The sequence below is a fragment of the Stenella coeruleoalba genome (assembly GCF_951394435.1).
Source record: "Stenella coeruleoalba genome assembly, chromosome: 14".
NCBI lineage: Eukaryota > Metazoa > Chordata > Mammalia > Artiodactyla > Delphinidae > Stenella > Stenella coeruleoalba.
Window position 1 is genome coordinate 71,542,498 of NC_137160.1, and position 13,552 is coordinate 71,556,049.

A 13,552-nucleotide genomic window follows, 5' to 3' on the forward strand; every position below is an offset into this window, starting at 1 on the left:
AAGGAAGGAAAGACTGGGAGTTGGTGGGAGGAAGAGAGAGAAAGGGAGACCCATGTGTGCTCCACGTGGTAACTAACGTCCGTGCCCAGCACCAAACACCCAAGCAAGAGTCAGTTAACCAAACGAGCCAGCAGGCCCTGACGCTGGTCCCACCCCTCCATCGACATCGACCCCAGGGGGTGTTGTTTGTCACTTGACTTGGGCCCCCAGTGAGTCTGGTCCTGGCATATTTGGTACAGTCAAGGCTTCTAATGAGATGGGTGGGGGGACCCAGCAGCCATTGTCTCTTGGAAAATTCTAGCATCATTGTGAATGCTTCTCTCTGAGTTGGGTTTGTGGCTTTTACCTGACTGTCATAACATGCCATTATAAGTCTGAGAAAAATGGCCAACACTTACAGACTTCTGTCTCCCAGGGTCTGGCCCTGTACTAAAATGCTTTAAGCGTGTCACATACCCATGACTGCGCTGTAAGGGATGTACCATTGTCACCCCCATTTTACAGATGGGGACACCGGGGCTCCAAGTGCTTCCGTAACTAGCCCAAGGTCCCAGAGCTGCTCAGCAGGTGAGCTGAGATTCAGACGCAGGCAGGCTGAGTGCGCAGAGTCGGTGCTTTCACCCACTTCCCAGGATATGTCCTGGCGCTGGGGAGGCCACGGGCTGAGTGATGTCTCCAAGAAGTCTCCCAGCTTGTTTCTGCCTTAATTTTTTTGACCCCAGGGCCTTGGGTCCTGGGGTCCACAGGTGGCCATATCACAGTGAGCTGGGGAGAGGGCCCTTCTGCCCTGTGTCAGAAACCTCTTCCCTTTCCTCTGCAAAGAGCAGGGACCCAGGTCAAACCAAGCGTGGCTGATGCCCCAATATCCCACTTTGTTCCTCAAGCAAGGAGAAAGCAATATCGATTCTGCAGGCTCCAGGGATGGTAAATTCGCCCCTGTCAGGCAAACCACTGCAGCACCTAAATCTAATAAGCCTGGGAGAGGTGGGGAGAGGCGGCAATGAGGATTGTTGCCGGGAGGGCGGGGCAGGGGCCGGGAGAGATTTACGGGACAGCAGCGGGAGAGAGATGGGGGTGGTTTAGCTCATTCTTCTGCCAACCCCAGATTTATACACTCCAGACCTAGTTCACTGCCCCCGTGACCTCAGGAAAGAGGTCCTCTCCTCCCAGGCTTGGGAAGATTAATCACACAGAGAGGAGGCGAGTGTCAGTGTGTCGTTGTGGGTGTGAGTGTGCCTGTGTGTGCTTGAATGTATGTGTGAATTGGCTGTCTTTGCCTCAGTGTGTTTGTGTATCTGTGTGTGTGCACGCATTCGAGTTTCTGTCTGTGGCTCCATCTTTCAAATATATAACATCAGTATCCCTTTCAAGTAATGGCCTTTTAGGAGTTTGCTACAAGGTCCACGTTCCCTCCCCTACTGAATGTCATGAAGCCTCATCTTCAGTTTCTGAATGTCAAGGCATCTTCTCCCCTGCTAACCACGGAGAAAATCTTGGAGGTAGTCTTGGGTTATATTTAGGGATAAATGAAAATCTGTGATTGCAATATGCTAAGAAAAGGAACTGGGTGGTCCCAACCCCCTAGCTGGTGAGTACCCTCCTCCTTCCTGCCTGCAAGTCAGTTCTTGTTTAGAGCAAAGATGTTTAAATTCTGCATCTATAGTCATTTTTTACAGCACATACAGCCCTTTGATTCTCTCTTCCCCTGCCTGAATGTCCTGGAAGCTACACAATGAAATGGCAGCATCACAAAAAGCAACCTGAGTCCCTGAGCCACTGCATGGAGGACCACCACCCTGGAGGGTTGACAGACCCTCATCAGAATTTGGGTAGGAAAAATAAAACTTTGTTGCATTGAGCCACAGGCGTTTCTGGGTTTGCTTGTTACTGCAGCATTAGTGAGCTTATCCTGACTAATACAACACCTAAATCATCTTATATATCCATGCTGATAGACACAAAAACACTTTGGGATATGTTGGACTTGACTATTTCTACGGTCCTATTCATCTCTGATACTGGAAGATCCTAACCTCTTATGATGTCATGACCCTAATTCTCCCCCAGGTCACACTCCTGGAGTCTCTGCAAAGATAAAATGTTTCCCCTCCTAACATCGCCACCCAACCTCTGGGGTCTGAGGAGATAAGTCTAAAGATGCTCTCAGGTCCTCCAAGAATGGCAAAGCATGACACTGAGGGTTCTTTTTTGCTATGACTCTGAGGCTTCTATATTTACTACCTCAGGATTCAACCAACTGCATGTCACTTCGTACTGAGTAACTGTTCCAAAGTGAACCCAACCCTAACCCCTTCTTTCCAGATGCGCTTCTGTGATCCCAAATTCTCCTGACTATGGAAACCACTTTGAAATTAATCACAGCAGAGCCTTAGAAGTGCCCTTAGGCTTCAGGCAAGCTGAGCTTCTTGAAGGGTTTATCCTGGTTTCTTGTCCAGTTGAACTGGATGCTCATGTCCAACTGGAGTGTCAGTAACCTGGGTTCAAATCCCAGCTCTGGCATTTCCTAGAAGTGTGAACTTTGACAAGTTACTTAGCCTCTCTGGACCTCGTGTTCCTCATCTGTGAGACGTGGATAATAATAGTACCTACCTCGTAGGGTTGTCCTGAGGATATATGAAACAGTCCTCCAAGGTTATGTGCATAGGAGCAGCTGTTCGTGTAAGCAGAATGGGGAAACGCAGCTGGATTAAAAAATTCTTTCCTCCACGGTCTGGCAAAGTGTCAGTCTTTGGAGTCATCAGTTTGCCTTTGGAGTCATCAGTTTGCCTTTGGAGTCATCAGTTTGCCTTTGGAGTCATCAGTTTAGATTAGGGTACTGCCTCCAGGAATCAACTTGACCTGAGACAATAGCTTTTCAATTCATCATCGCTCTCTAGCTAAGATTCGCTTCTTAGATGTGTCATTGTCAGTGGCGAGAGGGAATGAGACAGGGGCCTAGTAGGTTTGGATGAGCGGAGAGTCAGTGCCTGGGCACTGCTGGAGAAGTCCAGGGAAGTGATGAGAAGCCCCAAGCCCTAATGAGGCAGCATGAAGGTAGTGTATGAATCACTTCTCCGTGTGACATCCCCATTTCCTCCTGAGTAAAATCCATGGGATGTACATATTGAGGGTCTAAAGTGGCTGCCACAAGTTTTAAACTGTGACGGACGTGTGAAATGTTATCATTGCTCTTGCCTTTTTTTCTCGGCCATGCTGCGCGGTATGCGGGATCTTAGTTCCCCGACCAGGGATCGAACCTGCGCCCCCTGCAGTGGAAGTGCAGAGTATTAACCACTGGACCATGAGGGAAGTCCCTACTTCTCATTATTATGTAGCCTTCTGCCCAAAAAGTCCCTACAAACCACCCCTCCCTCACTGCTCCCCATGCCTTCTCCTCCCTGGCGCCCTACACTATGTGGCTGAATGAATCAAAAACCTACACTCTCGGGCTTCCCTGGTGGCGCAGTGGTTGAGAGTCCGCCTGCCGATGCAGGGAACACGGGTTCGTGCCCCGGTCCGGGAAGATCCCACATGCCGCGGAGCGGCTGGGCCCGTGAGCCATGGCCGCTGAGCCTGTGCGTCCGGAGCCTGTGCTCCGCAACGGGAGAGGCCACAGCAATGAGAGGCCCGCGTACCGCAAAAAAACAAAAACAAAAACCTACACTCTCCAGTTTGTAGGCTCCTCCTGGAATCATTATTTGTTCTCCAAGAGGGTAGCTTTTAATTCCTCTGTAGGTGAGAGCCTGGCTTTCATTTCCCCCTCTGCTGTCATGGAAACCAGTGCCCTGGCAACTTGGCGTGGAAACAAGAGCACTGTTTTCCTCTTTCACCGCAAAGGAAAGGCTGGGACAACTTCAGGCAGGAGGGGGAGCCCTTCCTGTTGATTTGATCTCCCTTCGTCAAGAATCAGCCACCCAGAAGATGCCAAGTGGGGAAATGTCTGCACAGCCCTGGACTAACTTCAGACCACGGAAAGCTCCCTGGGGAGTTAAAGGTTGAGTGAGAGAGGAGGAAACACCTGGCGAGTGGCTACACCCTATTCCCAGCTTCTACAGAAGGTATAATCTTAAAGGTGCCAACTGTGCTATGTTTGAGAGCACCAAACCACCGAGAGGAAACTTTAATTAGCACTTATTTCACAGTTCCTCAAAGTGTATTTCGAGGGCCGCATCAGTAACCTGGAACATCATTTCTTCCAACATCTGAATCTTTCTCTGCAGAGAAGAGCCCTGTACTCTGTGTTTTAATATCACCCCCAAACAATTCTGATGTACATTAGGCTTGAAGCCAACTGGTCTAGTGCCACACCCACATTTTCCAGGTGGGAAAATGGGTTAGTCAAGGTGCATTACGTTTCCCAAGTTTAAACAGCAAGTTGGAACCAGAACCAAGCCCATGTCTCTCAATTCCAAGATTTCTCTAAATCACCTGGCAGTGCTTTGGGTCCTACCTCAAAACCCTACCCTAAGGACCTGTGTTGGTGGCCCTGGAGAGCCAAAGAGCTAGCCATGACCTTGGTCCTCTGTCTCAGAGTTCTCTTCTATGATGCATATTCTCCTTGGGAGAGGTATATCCTCTTGTTACCTTATTTACATCCCTGGATCCTAACGCGCACAAATACCTGATACACGTTGATGAATTAACTAATCAGTTCACGGACTGATGAACAAATGAACCAGTGCTGCGCAACAGTGGAGGGTGCTATCTCTTAACGGAGCTATAATAATAGCTCACATTTATTGAGCAAATACCATATGCCAGTTACAGGGTGAAGAAACTGACATTCATTGGCTCACGGAATTTGCACAACCTGATGAGATAGAAACTGTTATCATCCCCAATTCAAAGATGAAGAAATGCAACTTGGAGAGGTTTAGTAGTTTACCCATGGGGCACACAGTGTGGCAGAGCTGGGATTCAAACCCAAGTGTGCTGAATCCAAAGACTGAGTTCCAAGCCACATTCTCTGGCTGCACCCAGGCAAAGGAGCTTGTCCTTACGAGTGGCCCTTGCGTACCGGGAAGAAGGTTAAACAAAAGAACATTCAGACCTCTGTGATGTGTTTGGTCACTAGCCAGAGCCTCTGCTTGGGGTTTACCAAAGAGGGGTTAAATTCGTTCATTCATTCATTTCTTCATTCTGCAAACGTTTGTTAGTCGCCTAGTATGTGCCAGGCCCTGTTCTAGATACTGGGGTACAGAATTGCACGAGATAGACAAGGTCCCTGCCCTGGTTGAGGGGGCAGTCAGTGCACAATGAACTGACAGGTATTTTAATATCAGGCAGTGATGAGTGCTAAGAAAAACACAGTAGGGTAAGGGGATGGAGAGTGACAGGGCACGTAGGGAAACAGCAAAGAGAGCCACTGACACACAGCAGCTGTGTCTGCAAGAACCCCAAACAACCATCTGAAAAAATAACATGTCAGGCAACCCCCTGTTTGGCATAAAGCCCACCAAACCTTCTGAGTGATCTTCTCCACTAGCCTGATCTTATGTTTTATTTTTTTCTCTTTTAACAGAATTGTCCACGGATACATAGAAACAGAACCTGAGAGCTGGAGGCTACAACTGATGCTCCATTCCATGGCCCAGGCTGGGGCTTTCTTGTGGTGGAGACAGCGCTGCTGTAGACAGCGAGAATTGGCAGGAATGCCCGCCCAGGTCTCAGAAATAAGAACAGACGCCTGGCCGTTGACAGTCGCGTTAGCTGGAGCTCTCTAGATGCAGGTAACAGAAGCCGTCTACATCTAACGTTATGAATAAAAGGGGACTTCAGTATAAAGATACAGAAGTGTTTCAAGGGACCCAGGGCAGGACGTGCCAGGACCCAGGAGGGACTGAAGGAGAGGCAGAAAGCCCTCAGGATGTCCAGCACGCAGGCTGTTTCTCTCTTGGCACTTGGGCCACCCAGTTTATATGACAGGAGATAAGATAGCTGCCTACAGCTCCCGAGTTCCGCTCAAAAGCATCCCTTTGACCCTGGGCCTTCCTAGTCCCATTCCCAAAATCCCAGGGAAGAGTATCTAATTGGCCCATGTGGAGCTAGGCACACCCCCTTTGGCCACTCAGCTCTGGCCAGGGAGAGTAGAACTTCACTGAACAAATATAGCCACTTGGATACGGTGTGAGCTGTGCAGAATCTCATGCACTTGCCAAGACAGTGATATGTACTGGATGCTAAAAACAGATGTGTACTCTAAGGGCTGAGCGATTTGGTCGGGGAAGAGTATGGGATCCGTCCTCCATGGAAGCCAGTGATGGGGGTGAGAGAGTTAAGCTCAACCCGTGAACTCTGAGAAGTACCCAGACTCCACTCGTAGTCATTGAAATAGCCTCCATAAAGCTCTGAGGCAAAATTATAGATCATCATGTTAATTCAGTGAAATTGGCTCTGCATTAATATTCATGACTATTAGACCAGCCAGTTTTCCTCTTCATAAAAGTGAGTAGGGGATCATTTCAGCTGCTACTTACTTTTCCCTCCCTTAGATTTCTGCGGGGGAGGCGAAAGAGAATAAAAGACACGGCACTTGGAACCAGCCGTCCATTTCTGAACGTTGGGTAATTTTGAAGGAGTTTTCATTACTTTGACCTCTTAGCGGCGGCTGGGGAGAAGCATCTTACGAATATAAAAAACACAGGCACCCATGAGCCTCTAGGATGGGCTCCTTTGGCCAGATCAAAGCAGGTTGCCTAAGTGAGAGAAGCCCCCCATCTATTCCGCTGCCCCATCAACCTACCAAGGATGATCATAACAACAGCTACAACAATAATAATAATTGCTCTCAGCCCAAGCATGCTGAGGGGGTTATCTGCATGAGGGTGGGGTGACCAGGATGTCCATGGAAATAGGGGTGGCAGCTACAATAGGAGAGTTGTTTCATTGACCCAACAGTTAAATATATTGAGGAGAATGGCAGTGAGATCTCTCACCGTCAAAGAAGGAAGTTACAAATACGGAGAGAAAACTAGAATGAACTGCATGGTAATGGATTAGAATCAGAGGTGTTAATGTGACTTTACAGTTTTCAATACATAGAAGAAATCTAGAAATAAATATAGATGTAAGCACACACACACATCTTCTAGATTTGTCCATCGAGAGACCCTCAGAACAGCGATCCACCAACAGCAGTAAACACACTAACACAAAGGTCTTTATTTCTAGATATCCTCCACTAAATTGAATCAGGGCTCCTTTGAGACATGGTTGACTCCAGGGGTACCTCAGGGAGAGAACAACAGGACCCTGGAACATTGTTGTGCCAGAAAGCAAAAAAGGGCTCAAAGCAACAGGGAAGCCATGTCAAGGGACGTGGGAGGCAGCTCTCATGTGCCAATGAGAAGGCTATTTGAGCATCAGAATAAATGCCCGTAGGAGTGGATTATAGCCCACTAAAGAAAAGAGCAAAGAGTTAGTTCACACGGGTATAAATAAATGAATAAATAAAAATAGGATGATATTTACATCATCTCAGAGAACTTTCCCACAGAAACACTTACTAAGGACAAGGAGGAAAAGAGTAACTAGAGAAGCCTGGCGGGAGCCGCCGTAATCACATGACCACAGAGAACATCGCCAGGGACGGGACACACACAGTCACATGCCACGTGGCAGGACTGGATGAGAAGGACACAGCATCGTTCTGATGCCATTCCTGCCAGAGACCCATGACCTGAGTCTAATTGAAAGGGAATGTCAGAAAAACCCAGACTGAGGGACAGTCTACAAAACGATGGGCCTGTCTCTTCAAAAGTGTCCAGGTCCTGAGAGTCAAAAAAAAAGACTAAAGAGTGGCCCAGACGGATGGAGACTCAGGAGACAGGACCACTACACACAGCGGGTGATCTTGATTTGGACCCTTTACTACAAAGGACATCATTGGAACAAATGGTGGGTCCTCAACGGGGTCCGAGGATTAGGTGGTAGTCACGCATCAGTTAATGTCCTGATCCTCCTCATAGTTTTATTGTGATTATCTGGGAGCCTTCTCGTTTCAGGAAAATAGGCTACTGTATTCAGTTGTGATGGGGCTTCGGGCTGGCAACTTTCTTTCAAATGGCTTAGAGAAAAAACGTTACTTGCAAGTTTTCTATAATAGTAACTGCCGATTTGAGCACCCACTGTACTGTGCACTTTTCATAACTCTGTCTCTACCTTACAAATGATCTTAGCAAATTATTTCTAGTTTATTCCCATTTCACAGATGAGGAAACTGAGGCTCCAAAGCTGTTAAGCATCAGGCACTTCTTTTATTCTATAAGACCCTCCTTTTATTCAATAAATATTTTCAGTGCATCTCCGGTGACTGTGCCAGACACCGGGCGTACAGTGAGGAATAAAATAAGCATGCCCTACCTTCATGAAGCTTCCAGTCTAGGAGGGGCTGTAGGTAATAACCAGGAAAGCAAACGAGGAAAGATGGTTCCAGGTGGTGATGAGGGCCATGAAGGTACAAATAAGAGGTTGCGAAGGAAGATAACGGTGGGGAGTAGGGGGTGAGCCAAGTCACATGGGTCTTTTTAGATCTTAGTAGAATTTGGATTTGATTCTAGATCAATGGGAAATCATGGACATGGTCTAATTCCTATTTTAAAGGAACCCCCCCGCCCCCGAACTGCAGAGAGAGTTTAGACAGGGCAAGAGGAGAAAAGGTCAGAGCCATAGCGCCAGTAAGGGGCAGAGCCAGTGTAGGATCTGTCTGACCTCACTCTCTTGCCGCTTGAAGCAGGCACTCCAGGAACCCTCCCTATCCCTCCACACTTAGCACGTCTGGGCGCCCTGGCCCAGCTTCCCGCTGCTGTGCCAGCCCCTGCGTCCCTGCCTTGCACTTTCTCTGGCTGCCCGTGGCAAGTCAACAGTGCCTGGAATTCATGCCGCACGCGACACCGGGAGAGTAGCCCTCGATGGATGACTTGTCAGCATTGGTGGACACGTACCACCGCTCCCTCGCTCAAGGAATATTGAGCAAAATAAGCCGCTTCGTAGCAGCCTCGGGCAGTCCAGGTTACATGGAGGTTAAAGATGGCAAGGGGGGTGGGGGGCGGGTTCTGGAATTAAATGAGATCTGGGTTCTTACCCCAGTTCTGCCACTCAGTGGGAGCCAGAAGTGAGAGGCGTCTAGGCTCCTTGAGCTGGAGCCAGTAAAGACCCTCTCCTTTTTTTGTTGCTTGAATATCTTCCATTTTAAGTCCCCCTAACAGTTGACACCAGAGCCACCCAACAGAACTTCCTGTGGTGATGGAAATGCTCTGTGTCTGTGCTGTCCGATATGGTGGCCACTAACCACACGTGGCTATGGGGCACTTAAAACGTGGCTAGTGCGGCCGGGGGACTCCATTTTTCATTCGATTTCAGTTTAACTAATTTAACACATATGGCTGGTCGCTGCCACATTGTATAGCTCAGCTCTACGCGCTGGGACAAACGCTAGGGCACGTCCTACTGGAACGGCCGCCCTCACCCAGCTCCAGGCTCTCCAGAGAATGCAGCCAGTGGGAGCAGCAGCCACACACCCAAGGCTGAGCTGTCCTTTGCCACAGGACCCAGGCCCTCTGGCCCCCAGGATCGTCCACAGGGCTCCCCTCTCCTTCGTCCTGTTGAAACAGTGCTATCCCTTTACAGCAATGCACAGTCATTTAAAAGAGAACATACGGTGCTAAACTGCAACTCTCGTTCTCGTCTCCTGGCACAATTCTCACTCTGATAAGATTTTCCCCAGCTAAGCCATTTTCTCGGCCGCTCTTCTAAAAGCCATCTTCTGATTGAGCTGTGTCTTATACAAGGTGGCCGTGGGGGTGATGGGAGCGCACGAGGCACAAAGCCAGAGGGATTTAGGCCTATTTTCTCACCTCTTTGGGGACAGCCAGATAATATAATCAAGCCGAAGTCCATTTCCCTAACACCCACCGCGAGGCCAGCTGAGCGGCACCCTCCGTGTTCCGTTGTAATTGGTAACGCTGCCAGCAGACAGCACCTTGGCCGTGTGAGAGGGAGGCCTAGGCCCCTCACCCCTCTGGAGTGAACTTTCTTTTGCCTTCTATGAAAAGTGAAAACAGAGACCCATTTCTTTTTTCTTTTTTTTTTTTGGCCTCACCGCATGGCATGTGGGACAGATGGAAATGAGGAAGACAGACCACATCTCTGCTCTCGCCAAGCTCCCAGCCTAGCCAGGGAGGCAAATAAGTAAACAGTCAATTTCAGCCCCATGGGATAAATGCTGGGTGTATACACAGTGCATAACCCTGTTTATTGTAACAGTGTCATCATTTTTGCCAAGGGTCACGTGGAGAACTCATGGACGTTCCCCAAAAGACACACACAGGTCAAGGCAAGGAGAAAGTACACAGTGACCTCCACAGGACACCCCTGAGCTGTCTGATCTCTTAATACCTAGAGTAGGGAAAGGTCCCTAAGAACATCTCACCAGCCAAGCAGGGCAGGGCTGATCCAGCTTCCCCTTGATTTGGGAAAATGGAAGGAATGAGACATTTTGTGTGCCCTGGTGTCACAGGGTGGGTCCATACTCATTTCTAAAGTTTGGGTGAATCACTTTCCCCTCTGGGATCGAACAGGGTGTTGGGGAGCAAGGAGGAGGGGCATCACCCCACACCCATCAGCATCCTTTGGTTGCCGGCAGTGCCTTGGCAGGGAACATAGTAGGTGCTCAGTAAATCCTGGTGAATGAATAAAAATAGAACAGAAGGAAAAGCTGAAACTCCAGGCTCCAGGAGGGCAGCTCAGGGAGGGGGAGGGGAGGTGTCCTAAGTGGCAGAAGCTAATGGGATACGTTTGGGACATCTGCCTAGAGATTAATGAACTCTGGTTGGTTTCTTTGGACTTTGTGTCCAAGATCCAAATCCCAGGAAGGCAGCCCCTGGTTGGCCCACCTCCGAGCCACTGTCCGCCTTTGTCCTTAATTGATGGCGGCAGCAGACGCTCTCAGTGATCGCCACCTACTCCCTGCACGTGTGCAAGGCCCCACTTCCGACTTCCATCATTTGCCTGTGTCTCCTTGCCTCAGGGGCCTCTGGTCCACACTCTCAGCGACAGAAGTGCTGAGAAATTAGCCCTCTGCCAGGTTCCTCCCACGAGAAGCAGTTAATTTGCCCTCACCGCCCCCCGCCCCACACTGATGGTGGGCTTGGTCATGTGACTGGTGCCAACGGAATGCTAGTGAACAGGGCACATGCGAAGACCTAAGATGTGCTTCGGCCATCGGCACAAGAAGAGAATGCCCTAGAGAGCCTGCTGGTCCCTAGAGGCCAGAGATGTGGAGGAGCCCAGCCGAGCCACAGCTGGCTGCGCCGCGGGTTCATCAGCACGTGAATCAGTGAGACGTGCACAGTCAGGCGGTAACCACTGCCCTGCAGCACAGTTGCTTACGCAGCGTTGCTGTGGATGTCACTGAATGATGCTTCAGGACATCTGCAGCAGCACATCTGGGCTTCCTGGAAGACGGGGGCCTTCAATCTGGATGTCCAAACTCTGGCCTCAGGAGCTGGAGCCACAAGAGTGGTCTCTGGGGGCTTCCCTGGTGGCGCAGTGGTTGGGAATCTGCCTGCCAATGCAAGGGATGCGGGTTCGAGCCCTGGTCTGGGAAGATCCCACATGCCGCGGAGCAACTGGGCCCGTGAGCCACAATTACTGAGCCTGCGCGTCTGGAGCCTGTGCTCCTCAACAAGAGAGGCCACGATAGTGAGAGGCCCGCACACCGCGATGAAGAGTGGCCCCCGCTTGCCACAACTAGAGAAAGCCCTCGCACAGAAACAAAGACCCAACACAGCCATAAATAAATAAATTAATTAATAAAAAAAAAAAATGTCAGGTGCTGTGCTATTTAAAAAAATAATAAAAAAAATTAAAAAACACATTTCTTTAAAAAAAAAAAAAAAAAAGAGTGGTCTCTGGGCTGCAGTCCTGCCGGCCCCTAACACCCTACGGCCCACTCAGTGTGGTGAGGGCAGGTTTCTGGGGCAGCAGTGACCCCCTGTGCATCTTGGCAACATTGCACCAGGGTCTCCTCCTGCCGCCCACCAGGAAGGAGTGGACAGGAGACTGAGAAGGGCCATACACCTCCCTTGAGGACTCCAGGTCAGGCAGGAGTTGGAGTGGAAGACCAGTGCTTCACAGGGCCCAGCGCTGTCACCTGCTGAGCCCGACGGCGAGGGTGTGGGGACCCTGCTGTCAGGGGGGCTCAAGTCCAGAAGGCAGGGGGCAGCCACCAAGGACTTGCTGGACATGAGCCCAGGTCATGCTGGGCTCTGGGGCACAGTGGTGAGCGAGACGGGCCGGGGACCACCCCTCCCAGAGCTTACAGCCTAGTGGGGGGAAGAGTGACCACAAACAAGTTCATGGCCAAGAAGCATTCAGTTCCAGATTTGGACAAGCATAACATCGTTTCCAAGAATACAGGTTCTGCAACCAGACTGCCTGGATTCAAATCCCAGCTCTACCTCTTATTGTCGTGTGACATAACCTCTCTATGCCTCAGTTTTCCGGTTGGTAAAATGGGAATTTAACAACCACTAAAAAATAGCATTTGTCCCATAGGCGTGGGGTGAAAATTAAGGGATGGTACATGTAAAGTGGTTAGCAGAGTGCCTTGGACGCAGTGAGAGCTATTTCAGTCTTAGCTATTCTCATCACCATTATTTTAAATGCTATAATGGGAACAAATTGATGACGGGATAAAGAATGAGGGAGGGAATGTATTTAGTTAGGGTGGTCATGAAAAGCTTCACCAAAAGTTTCATTTCAGCTGAAATCTGAATGATGAAGCCGACTCGTGGAAAACCTGGAGGAAAGAGGGAACAGTGAGGAAAGAGGGAACGGCAAAGGTCCTGCGGTCAGAGCTTGATGCTTCTGAAGAACCGACAGCATGGCCGAGAGGGGCTGTGGACAGAGCAAGGTCAGTTCCTCCACCTCAGTGCCTTTGCACATGCTGTTTCTTCATAAACACTTCTCCCCTCCCTGTCCCCATTCTCATCTCTAACCCAACTCCTTCTGCCAGCTGAACTCCTACTTACACTACATCTGCCAACTCAAAAGTCACTTCCTCACAGAAGCTGTCCTTGATTTCCCAAGTGAGGTCGTAATTTGTTATTCCACCTGTATTCGTTTGCATGGGCTGCCAAAACAAATCACCACAAACTTGGTCTCAAACAACGGAAATTTCCTCTCACAGTTCTGGAGGGCAGAAGTCTGAGATCAAGGTGTCAGTAGGGCCCTGATCCCTCTGGAGTCTCTACGAAAGAATCCTTCCTTGCCTCTCCCAGATTCCGGTGGCTCCAAGTGTCCTTTGGCCTGTGCCTGCATTGCTCCACCCTTTGTCCCTATCCTCACATGTCCTTCTCTCCTTCTCTCGCTCTCTTTTTTTTTTTTTAGCCATACCACACAGCATATGGGATCTTAGTTCCCCGACCAGGGATCAAACCTGTGCCCCCTGCAGTGGAAGCACAGAGTGTTAACCACTGGACCACTAGGGAAGTCCCTCCCTTTCTGTCTTATAAAGACACCTGTCTTGGATTTAGGGCCCACCTGGATAATC

The 13,552-nt window shown here is 49.6% G+C and overlaps 1 long non-coding RNA gene across 4 annotated transcripts in view; it reads left to right on the top strand.

The window, feature by feature from the left end:
• LOC307196911 overlaps window positions 1-13,552 on the top strand; it is a 106,309-nt gene that overhangs the window by 69,254 nt on the left and 23,503 nt on the right. For all 4 annotated transcript variants that reach the window (XR_013831282.1, XR_013831283.1, XR_013831284.1 and 1 more), the window contains exons 2-3: window positions 5,522-5,729; window positions 12,764-12,913. This is a non-coding gene — a long non-coding RNA (uncharacterized lncRNA). The remainder of the gene's footprint in view (window positions 1-5,521; window positions 5,730-12,763; window positions 12,914-13,552) is intronic.